The sequence below is a fragment of the Lissotriton helveticus genome, chromosome 4_1 (genome assembly GCF_964261635.1).
Source record: "Lissotriton helveticus chromosome 4_1, aLisHel1.1, whole genome shotgun sequence".
Lineage (NCBI taxonomy): Eukaryota > Metazoa > Chordata > Amphibia > Caudata > Salamandridae > Lissotriton > Lissotriton helveticus.
In genome coordinates, this window is record NC_136063.1 from 1046524057 (window position 1) to 1046535358 (window position 11302).

The following is an 11302-nucleotide window of genomic DNA, read 5'->3' on the forward strand; positions in this document are numbered from 1 at the left end:
CAACATAACCGACGACGACATTATCAAAATCATGAACACCATCCACTCCGGAGCTCCGTCAGACCAATGCCCACACCACATCTTTAACAAAGCCAGCACCACCATCGCACCCCATCTCCAGAAAGCCATCAACATCTCCTTCGAGACAGCAACCTTCCTGGAGAGCTGGAAGCACGCCGAGATCAACGCCTTACTCAAAAAATCCAAGGCTGACCCTAAGGACATCAAAAACTTCCGGCCAATCTCTCTGCTCCCGTTCCCGGTGAAGGTCACCGAGAAGACCGTCAACAGACAACATGGACCCATCCCGAGTCTCGGTTCCGCAGCACGGAAACTGCCTTCATCGCCACCACCAATATCATCAGGGCCCTGCCGGATGACGGGGAAACCGCTACCCTCATCCTCCTGGACCTGTCAGCCGCCTTTAACGCTGTCTGCCACTGCACCCTATGCACATGCCTCCACGACACTGGGATCAAAGACAAGGCTCTTGGATCCCAGCGTCCTTCCTCCTTCCTCTCGGCAGAACCCAGAGCATCCGCCTCCCCCTTTCTGCTCCTAAGCCACCAAGATCATCTGCGGCATACCCCAGGGCTCATCCCTCAGCCCGACATTGTTCAACATCTACATGGCACCGCTCACCCACGTCGCCCGACTGCACTACCTCAATATCCTCTCCTACGCCGACGATACCCAGCTGATCCCTTCCCTCACCAAGGACCCCCTCACCGCCAAAACCAACCTCCACGAAGGAATGAAAGTCGTCGCCGAGTGGATGAAGAACAGCTCACTGAAGCTAAACTCAGACAAGACGGAAGTCCTCATACTCGGCTCCACCCCCACGGCCTGGGACGACTCCTGGTGGCCGACCGCACTGGGAACAGCTCCAACACCCACCGACCACACACGCAACCTAGGGTTCATCCTCGACTCTACTCTCTCCATGAAAAAGCAGGGTAACGCAGTCTCATCCTCCTGCTTCAACACCCTCCGCATGCTACACAAGATGTACAGGTGGATCCCCACCGAAACAAGCAGAACAGTCACCCAGGCCTTCATCGGCAGCAGGTTGGACTACGGAAACGCCCTCTATGCAGGAGCCTCGGCCAAACTCCTGAAACGACTTCAACGCATCTAAAACGCCTCTGCACTCCTGATCCTCAACATCCCTCGCCAGAGCCACATCACATCCCACCTAAAAGACCTGCACTGGCTCCCTGTCAACAAGATGATCACCTTCAAGCTCCTCACCCATGCACACAAGGCACTCCACAACACCGGACCAGCATACCTCAACAGACAACTCAATTTCTACACCCCCAACCGCCAGCTCCGCTCTGCCGACCTCGCCCTCGCCACAGTCCCCCGCATCCGAAGAGCAACCTCCGGCAGCAGATCGTTCTCCCACCTCGCCACCAAGACCTAGAACACCCTACTCATCATCCTACGGCAGACCCAGGACCTGCTTACCTTCAGAAGACACCTCAAGACCTGGCTATTCAAGCAGTGGCAGCCTCCCCCCGCCTCCCCAGCGCCTTGAGACCCTCACGGGTAAGTAGTGTGCTTTACAAATGTTCTGATTGATTGATTGATGATTTTGAGACAAATTAAGGCAGTCAAGTACCACAGGAAGGTGGTTAGAGCAGATTTTTTCTAAAAGAGTTGTTCATGTTAATGTTTCTCCATACCAAAAGCAATACCTGGGTCTTGATTTCAAGAGACTGTGCAGTCAAGATCTGTGGGCCTCCCCCATCCTCTGGATTCATAGTCCAGTACTTAGGGGGTAGTGATCACTATGTGGGATGTCCTTAATTGTGACCATAGAAATCCAGGCACACAAATCCTGGCTAACAAAGTTATAATCTATCATTAAAGAACACCCCTTCTCCTTTCAAAAGTGGCTTTAGACAAATAGAGTGGATCATAAAGTTTAGTGGCATTTGGAAGAGTAAACATAATAATGATTTGAAAGAGGGCCATGCCCCCTTTTCCCTGTATTGCCTGTTGCTTTCAATGCTAAGACATTCAAACATAGTTTGTACATTTTCCACCCTGGTTGGCCTTAATTTGACATTGAAATCCCTGCATAATATGATATCAAAACCATTGTGCAATGAAACAAACAGCACCTATAGGCCTGAAATAACACCTGACAGCTTGATTTGCTTGGTGATGTGGTCTGTATCAAAATACCCATTGTAAAAGTTAATTAAAATAATGCTCATACCATTAGACAACATAGCGAAAAATTATTGAAATAGCAAATTATCAGTTGGGATTGGGGTTAAACTACAAGGTGGCTTTGAACCAGGCCTTTAAACCTGCCTATGCCTTGCCTACAAAAAAACAATGGCAGGTAGCTAATGAGTAGTAACCATCCATATTAATGACCTCTGTGGCACAAGTGTAGTAAAATAAAAAAACATCATACTTGCATATGTAGTGCCTCAATGCTTCACAATCCATTTTGCTGGCAAGGGTCACAATGTTCCAAATCAAGATATACAAATCATGGGCCAAATCCACATCCATGGTGAAGGTTGACTCATTGGGTGGGTTTGATGTCTCTTTACACTTGAGGGTAATTGTAGAATCCATGGTATAAGATAAACTAAAATGAGATACTGAATAGCCCAGGCCTGACTACACTCCTTTGTGAGGTAAAGATGTATCGCACTACAGGGGTTGAGTCAATCATTTTCAGAAAGGTCACCCAAGGGAGAAAAGTGTCTAAGAACAGGGACTGCAGAAAAAGGAATTTGGGACAAAATAGGGTGGGGGATTTTAGTCAGGTCTTTATAAAAGAAAGATCTTAATCTTGCTACTATTGGAGTTACCTGGCTTAATGGTCTCAATTCGATGTCTAGCCTTTGTGGGGTTCCTGAAAATGACAATTACACAATCTCCCTCTAATTCCTTGTGCATTTTCCCCGATTCATTTCACCCTTCTGGACATAAATACTTCAGAAAATAAATAACCCTGTAGCTTAGAGTTCCCCTTGATCCAATGTACAGATTAATTGATAAGTTCCAGGGTGGACTCATTTACATTGGGGTGCAGGTATGGAACATTTGCCATGATAACTACATAGGGGCACACAGCCGGAGGAAAATCACATCTAGGGGTCCTACAAATGATTATCCCTGCTGATTTAACATGGTCTGTGGGGCTTCCATTTGGGTGGTGGCCCTTCACTAATGTGTTGTGTGATACAGTTTCCCTCAATCTCAGGGGAGATAAAACAGCTGGGCCGGGTACAAAGGCCTTACTCGACAAACAAGTTGGAATCTGCCCCCCCCCCCCCCCAGTAGTCCTAAGGGCATTAGCCCTGGGTGGAACTAAAGAGCCTCTGCTCCAGAAATATTGACCTATTCAACCCCGCTATGTTCCAATCTATTGTCAAGAGTTGTTAATTTGGCCTCAATATTCTCTAAGGGCTTGTACAGCCCTGACATCTTAGACTCAATAAGGTCAACAATTCCTTTGCCAAATTGCTTAAACGGACCGTCAGTAGTCTCTTTACAATTAAAATGAGCAATCAGTGAAGAAGAATCCAAAAAAGAAGGTCATATTTGCAGTCTTTTTGAGTGTGGGCCCTCTTTTCGGGTTTGTAGATGATGGCGGAGTTTGAACAGTGGGAGAAGGGACATGTTTGGTGGAGTGAATTCCGTCCACACAATTCTGTCCAATAGGACTACCAAAAACGTCTGGATCAGTTTGTTACAGGGCTTTGAAAGATGCTTCTCAGCAGGGAGGATTTCTTAATCTAGGGCGCCCACAGCCTTTTCATTGTACCCATCAAGAGTGGCAGATTTTTTAGCAACAACCTGTCATGAGTCCAACATTGAACTGCAGACACTACTGTCTTATGACACGGACAGTGTATTTACGGACGTCGTGTCCCCCTCTGTGCAGGCAGGTCTGGACCCCTTTAAAGATCCTCAGGATGAATCTGCGGAGGCGTGGCCTGTGACATCACCCAATCCTGACCTATTGGAGGAGCAGCCGAGCAAAACAAGAGGGCCGAGCCTCAGGAAGAGAGCGGAACCGGAAGATCCCCGAGAAGAGTTTGTGGCATGGACCGGTAGGGAGGACAAAACCCGAGTACCGGAGAAGACTGCAGGAGTTCCCGGTGGGAAGGACGCCGCCCCCAGCATTGTCGCTGTTCGCGAGGAGCTCCAAGAGAGAGAAGAACAGAACTACGCGTCGCCCAGCCACTCTCTAGGATGAGGGTGGCTTGCTAAGATACGGGTGACTTTGCAAGGGTTCACCGGGCACGGGAGAGGGAGGGTTACAAAAAGGGAAGGGGAGGTCACGATGAACTCCACCTAGGTGATGGTTTAGCGGTGCAAACCTCCCTCACTCCTTTTCCCCAAAATATGGAAGTAGTGACTTCCTAACCACTGACCCGATGTTTTTTTTTTTTTTTTACATTTATTCGCATTCCGGCTGCCCCCCTGAACTGGGACGGAACTCCACGGAGTAACAGAATACAAGAACGGACTTCTTCTATATGGAATATTCTTGGTAGCCAAGGAACAGCCCCCATACAGAAAACCTCTGCTTTTTTTTTTTTGGGTGCATATACCAATAAAAAGAGGACTGGACCTCTATTATAGTAGTTCGTTTTTGCCTTCCATACAGATAGCGACCTGTATATCTGACAAGTTATGGAGAATGCGGGCATAGCATCCATACATACATGATGGAGAATCTCATGTATCGATTAAAGGAAGGCAAATCTAAATTAGAATGGGCCATTGAAAGAAGCACCAACCAGGCTGAATTGGACAGGGAGGCATTTTCTGCAGCTATACAGGCCCAGGCAGAAAATATGACTAGATTAGCAGAAGGGCAGAATCAACTTCTGCCCCACCTGGTACATTCGTCCCGCTTCAAAAATATGTACCTGGAGAGGATCCCATAGCTTTCCTTCTAAACTTCGAAAGAGCAGCTAGGGTCAGTGGATGGCCCACTGACCGCTGGCCTTTTTATTTAGCACCGTTGCTCACAGCCGAAGCTCAGGCAGCTCACCAGACCATTAACAGGGATGGTACAGCCACTTACGGGGTCGTAAAACAACATATCCTGGACCGCCTCTGAATTGATGAAGAAGCACACCGACTCAGGTTCAGACAAGAACGAGGAACCGCAAGTGATACACCCAAAACACTTTTTTATAAAATGAAAGACGCTGCAAATCGCTGGTTGAAGCCACAGGAATCTACCATCGATGTTATGAACAAAATATATCTAGAGCAATATTTAGAAATCCTTCCCTCTAACACAGAAAGGTGGCTTTGATAACACGCCAACCTATCGATTGAGCAAACGGTTGAAATGGCTACGTCTTTCACCAGCGCCCAGTATCGTGGGCCCCCCAAAGAACCAGAAAAACCCTAGAAAGGATCCCTATCCACGAGATTTGAAAAAAAAAACATTAAGACACAGTCGGAATCCCTAAGATCTCGACCTGAGAGGCCTGACAAACCCATTACCTCTAGCCCCCAGTTTTGAGTGCGGCGAGTGGGGCCCTCCTTGACTCAGGGTGCAAGAGAGGATGTGGTCCCTATCTCCATGGTCAAACCAGGGAAGATCGTTCGCATACGCTGTGTACATGGGGATGTTAGAGTCTATCCTGTAGGTCAATTACCCGTAGGCACTAAGACAGGCACACAGACCACTATTACTGTAGGAGTTCTTCCCTCCCTTCCTGAACCATTAATTCTAGGGGTGGACAATCCCTGTTTCCCCCTCTTCCTAGCCAGTGCCCTTAAACCAGGAACCCCGCCAGAGAACCCTCATGACACCCTGCTAACCTTATAACCTTGAGCTATGGATAGGAACTTCAGGGGGGCCCAATTGAACGATGCATCCCTTAGACATGCATGGCAGAGAGCACAGGAAACAAAAGACAACCAAAAGAGAAGTTATTCTTCCTTTGAGGAGAGACACGGGCTCCTATACCGGATCGCCAAGGAAGGGGTCGAGCCTCAGTTATTAGTACCCACATGTTTTAGGGATCAAGTCCTTTTTTTTGGCCATTCCCATCTGATGGCAGGACATGTAGGAGCTGAAAAAACTAGCAAGGCAATCTTAGATCACTTTTACTGACCTGGCATATATCTACAGATTAAAAAGTATTGCCAGGACTGTGGTATATGTCAGAAAAGAAACCCCGTTATCCCTCTAAAAGCTCCTTTACAGCATCTACCCATTATGGGGCGCCCCTTTGATCACATCGGGATGGATTTAATAGGCCCCCTTCCTAAGTCTGCTAAAGGACATCAATATGTTCTTATGATTGTAGATTACGCTACCTGATACCCTGAGGCCCTTCCTTTACGAGCAGCCACTACCACAACCATATCACAGAAACTGATCGAGGTCTTTTACGAGAATGGGGTTCCCAAGAGAAATACTCACTGACCAGGGCATGCCTTTTATATCCCGCCTAATGAAGGGAGTGTGTAAACAGTTAGATATCAAACACATAAAAACATCAGTGTACCATCCCCAAAAAGACGGCTTAGTAGAACGGTATAACGGTAATTTAAAGCTCACGTTAAAATAACTTTTGTCGGGGATGGGAGGAATTGGGATCAGCTTCTTCCTTTGGCATTATTTGTTCTACGAAGCATGGTCCAGTCTAGCCTGGGTGTCTCTCCATTTGAGCTCTTATTCAAGAGGCCGCCACGTACCCTCCTAGGGATTACAAAAGAAACTTGGGAGGAACAGGGTGTTTCTGAAGCACATGCCGTACTTGATTACGCAAATCAGGTAAAGGTGAGACTTCACAAACTAAGAGCCTTAGCCCAAGACAATCTAGAAAAGATGAAAAAGAACACAAACAACAATATGACAAAGGGACAAAGTTAAAAGTTTTTCAGGCTTGCGACTGGGTATTGGTACTTCTTCCTTCATCCTCATACAAACTAAGAAAAGAATGGCAGGGTCCTTTTGAGATCGTAAGAAAAATCAGAAAGACTACTTACCTATTTCGTCTTTCCCCCCAAAAAACTCAAATGTACCACATTAACATACTAAAGAAATGATTTGGTCCGACCACCAAAAAACCTTGTAATGTTTTGTTTGCTGCCCAAATGCACAGCACCGTCCATGAAACCGTATATAGTCCTGAATTGACCACGGAGGAGAAAGCAGAGTTACAGGCTCTTCTCTCATTTTCCGACCTTTTTTCCAACCAACCCGGCAAAATCTCCTTACCTACTCATTCAATACCTACCCTTGACGGTGTTGTAGTTAAACAAAAACCCTATCGGGTCCCCGAAGCCATCGCGCGGCTTTACGGAAAGAAGCAGAAGATATGTTAGAAATGGGAATAGTGGTACCTTCCAAAAGTAATTGGTGTTCACCTATCGTTCTTGTCCCGAAACCTGATGGAAGCACCCGTTTTTGTATTGATTTTGGAGCATCTCTAAACAAGACGGGTATCCCCTTCCCAGGGTGGATGAGTTAATTGAGCGCCTGGGTGAGGCTCGATATATATCCACCATCGACCTCACCAAGGGCTATTGGCAGATCCCTCTCCATCCGGCCGACCAGGAGAAGACAGCATTTTCGATTCCTGATGGGCTATTCCGTTTCACAGTATTACCTTTTGGTTTTCATTGTGCCCCCGCTAGCTTTCAGAGACTTATGGACACCCTCCTGAAAAGCCACTCTGGGTATTCGCCGGCCTATCTGGACGATATTACTGCATTCAGCAGGACGCGGGAAGAACATTGATCCCACCTTCCGGTCATTCTTACTGAACTGAGGGAGGCCAATCTTCACATCAACGCAAAGAAATCTCAGTTTGCATTCCAGAAGGTAAAATACTTAGGGTACTTGTTAGGAAAGGGGCTCATTGAGCCACAGTCTTAGAAGGTGAGGGCCATCCAAGACACTCCCTTCCCCACTGCCAAAAAAGAGAAGAGTGCTTTCATTGGCCCAGTTGGGTACTATAGGTGGTTCATTTCCCTGTTTTCCCAGACAGCTGCCCTCTTACTGACTTACTCAAAAAGTCCACCCCTGCTAGTCACATCAAAAAGCCCTCTGAACAAGAAATCCAAGCCTTCAGGGCTTTGAAGACTTCTTTGACTACATCACCTGTATTGCTCACTCCAAATTTTCAAAAACCCTTCATCCTTCAGACAAACGCTTCAGGGGTAGGGATAGGAGCTGTCCTTTCTCAACTAGATAATGGGGTGTTAGAACGTCCTATTCTATATATCAGTAGAAAACTATTCCCCAGAGAAACAGCATATCCCACCATAGAAAAGGAGTGTCAAGCCCTGAAGTGGAGTATAGAAAAGCTCAGGTACTACCTAGAAGTAAGATCTTTTATATACCGAACATGCCCTCCTCACCTAGCTTCAGAGAAATAAGGGTAATAATGATAGGGTCCTTCGCTGGTTCCTGACACTACAACCTTTCCGCTTTGAGGTGCGTCACCGAAAGGGCATAGAACAAGGTAATACGGATTTTCTGTCCCGGTTTCCTCTTTCGCCCGATCGGGGAAACCCAAAGGGGGGCGCGTGTCATGAGTCCGACAACGAACTGCAGACACTACTGCCCTATGACACGGACAGTGTATTTACGTACGTTATGTCCCCCTCTGTGCAGGCAGGTCTGGACCCCTTTAAAGATCCTCATGACGAATCTGTGGCCTGTGACGTCACCCAATCCTGACCTATTGGAGGAGCAGCCGAGCAAAACAAGAAGGCAGAGTCTCAGGAAGAGTGCGGAACTGGAAGATCCCCGAGAAGAATTCATGGCGTGGACCGGTAGGGAGGAGTAAAGCCAAGTACCGGAGAAGACTGCAGGAGTTCCTGGTGGGAAGGTCGCCGCCTCCAGCATTGTCGCTGTTCGCGAGGAGCTCCAATCGGGAGGAGAACAGAACTACGCGTCACCCAGGCACTCTCTAGGAAGAGGGTGGCTTGCTATGGTACGGGCGACTTTGCAAGGGTTCACCAGGCACGGGAGAGGGAGGGCTACATAAAGGGAAGGAGAGGTCACAATGAACTCCACCTAGGTGATGGTTTAGCGCTGCAAACCTCCTTCACTCCTGTACCCCAAAATATGGAAGCAGTGACTTCCTAACCACAGACCCAACGTTTTTTTTTTCTTTTTCTTTATTCGCATTCCGGCTGCCCCCCCTGAACCGGACTGAACTCCACGGAGAAACAGAATACAAGAACGGACTTCTCCTATATGGAAGATTCTTGGTAGCCAAGGAACAGCCCTCATACAGAAACCCTCTGCTTTTGTTTTTTTGTTTTTTTTATTTTTTATTTTGGGTGCATCTATCAATAAAAAGAAGACTGGACCTCTAATATAGTAGTTTGTTTTTGCCTTCCATACAGATAGCGACCCGTATATCTAACACAGCCCTTTCAGAATTCGGGCCTAGAGTATTCTTAGACATCGGCATTGAAATTACATGACCTCTTAACAGACAACAGGAAAAACAATAATAGGATGCCAGGTTAACCAGTTATGAGTTTTAAACACAGTGGTCCCTAAACATGGATAATAAATAAAAGAAAAGATGAATATAATCTCAGAGTGAGTACTATATGTAAAGCTGTCTAGCTGGACAGAATTGCTTTTAATTTGTAAAATCATCACAAAAACAATAAAGTGAGACACAAGCCTGCATCCTACTGAGCGTGTATATAGAGAATAAACATAAAACAAAAAAACAAAATAACAAAAAAGAGAGGCTCAGGCAGAGCGACTTGCTTGTATGTTATAACATTCAAATAGCACAAGCAACGTTGTGATGGGACACCATTGCACATGAATATTATTAATTAGAAAAGTGTTTACGGTGTACATAAAGTCGACGACGTTTCAATCCCTTTCAAACATTTTTGGGATCATCATCAGGACATAGTGTTCCATGAATGGGTAAATTTGCCCTTTTCGAGTAGAGAATACAATGGAAGAGATGTGAACCATATCAACGGTTACACATCGTGTAGGCTTGAGTGAGGGTCACGGAGGACCTGATGGGAGCGTAGCACTGCGATCAAGCTGTCTTCAATATGGTTAACAAGCTACGGCAAAATCTAGGAAGATGTTTGAGTAGGAGACTCAATAAATCACAGTACCTCACAATACAAAGCCAAGGGGGTGGCCCAGCCAAGCCTCCTTTGGGCTCATACAGGCATGGACAGATCTTCTTGGCCTAGGCTTTACCTGGGCGTGGCCCACATGCATCCCAGGTAGTGGGATCAGCAGCAGCGCTTTATTGGGCATGTGTATGGGCAGCCCTGCCTCCTTCTCACAGCATCCGTTGGCGCTTCCTGGGTGCAATAGCTTGCCGGAATTGAGATCCCCTCAGGTAAACGGGGAACAGCAACTGGGGCTCAGCACACCCTCTTTGGTCGAGGAATGCATCCACAAAAGGTCCTGTGCTGTGGGATTGTCAGCAGTGCTTTGTATCGCGTTTGAATGGGAGCCTCACCCCCTTCTTGCAGAGTCCATTTGGCGCCTCCTGGGCGCAGTAGCTTGTCAGACTTGAGGTCCCAGCAGGTAAATGCGGGCCACCAAATGGGGATCAGCACCCCCTCTTTAGGGTATGAATGCATCTTCAAAATGTCCCACAGTATTTTAATATTCTCCTGTCCATCAATTTCAATTATAAATGTGCAGCATTAATCAATATATTTTATTGTCCAGATATTTTTTCATTACAATAGACTGGCAAAATAATAATATATTTGGATCACTATAACTTTTCTGTGACTCTTTAAGCACTCCACATTAGTACTAGATTATAACTACATATGTACCTATCATAACTAACTTACGAAACCTACCTTGTCACACCTAATATATTATACTCACCACGTTTAATATAACATACCAAATTTACCTCCACCTCTGTAGTGTGTATACCTTACACCTGCAGCGGTCAGCGCAGGTGAGAGCAGTGAGACGGGTCTGGGGTGGGGCAGGCTGAGAGGGAAAGTCAACAGATGATGGATTAGGTCAAATTGAATAAAAAATAAAACCTGTTCCATCATCTGTCAACTTCCCGCCCCGCTCCACCACCCAAGTGCGCTTACCTGCACCGGCTGTGCCTGCCTTACACCTGTCCTGAAGTAGTGCTTTAGTGAAAAAAAAGGAAAATTATGTTAATGTTGGGGTTGACAACATTTAAGATGAAATCTCCCCTTTACTTTTTCTCCTCTGCATTGAACCTTTCCTTGTACGTATTTGTTGTAACACACTAATATCAGGTTTCAAACATAATTCACTTAAAACCAAGTTATTGGCCTATGCTGATGA